We start from the raw sequence: 913 nt of genomic DNA on the forward strand, positions 1-913 counted from the left end.
CAGATCTAGAAGGGTCTCCCATCCTCCTGATAGATACTTAGGTATGCTTGAAGAGGATACTAAGGAAATATTCCTTATGGGAGATAGGGAACACATACAGGATCCCAAAACCTACGACGAGGCGATATTAGATATCGATTCTGAGAAATGGCTGGAAGCTATGAAGTCAGAGTTAGACTCCATGCATTCCAACCAAGTTTGGACCTTAGTAGATCCACCAGAAGGTATTGTACCTATTGGATGCAAATGGATCTACAAAAGGAAGATAGGTTCGGATAGAAAGGTAGAGACCTATAAGGCAAGGCTAATAGCGAAAGGGTATAGTCAACGCGAAGGCGTTGACTATCAGGAGATCTTTTAACCTGTAGCCATGCTGAAATCCATTCGAACATTGCTTGCCATTGTAGCATTTCATGATTATGAAATTTGGCAGATGGACGTAAAAATAGCTTTCCTAAATGGATATCTTGATGAAGATATCTATATAGAACAGCCTTTGGGTTTCACTTCCAGTGATAAAGATCACAAGATCTGCAAGCTGCAAAGGTCCATTATGGATTAAAGCAAGCATCTCGGAGTTGGAACACTCGATTCAATGATGCAATCAAAATGTTTGATTTCATCAAGAACGAAGAGGAATCGTGTGTTTACAAGAAGGTTAGTGGGAGTGCTGTTGTATTTTTTGTATTGTACGTGGACGACATTCTCTTAATAGGGAATGATATTCCCATGCTAACCTCGGTCAAGGTCTGGTTGTCAAAAGAGTTCTCCATGAAAGACCTTGGGGAAGCATCCTATATTTTGGGGATAAAGGTCTATAGAGATAGATCTAAAAGGATGCTTGCCTAGCACAGAAGATGTACATAGAGGAAGTGCTGAAAAGGTTCAGCATGGAAAACTCTAAAAGGGGTCT

The sequence above is a fragment of the Phoenix dactylifera genome, unplaced genomic scaffold (genome assembly GCF_009389715.1).
Source record: "Phoenix dactylifera cultivar Barhee BC4 unplaced genomic scaffold, palm_55x_up_171113_PBpolish2nd_filt_p 001286F, whole genome shotgun sequence".
Lineage (NCBI taxonomy): Eukaryota > Viridiplantae > Streptophyta > Magnoliopsida > Arecales > Arecaceae > Phoenix > Phoenix dactylifera.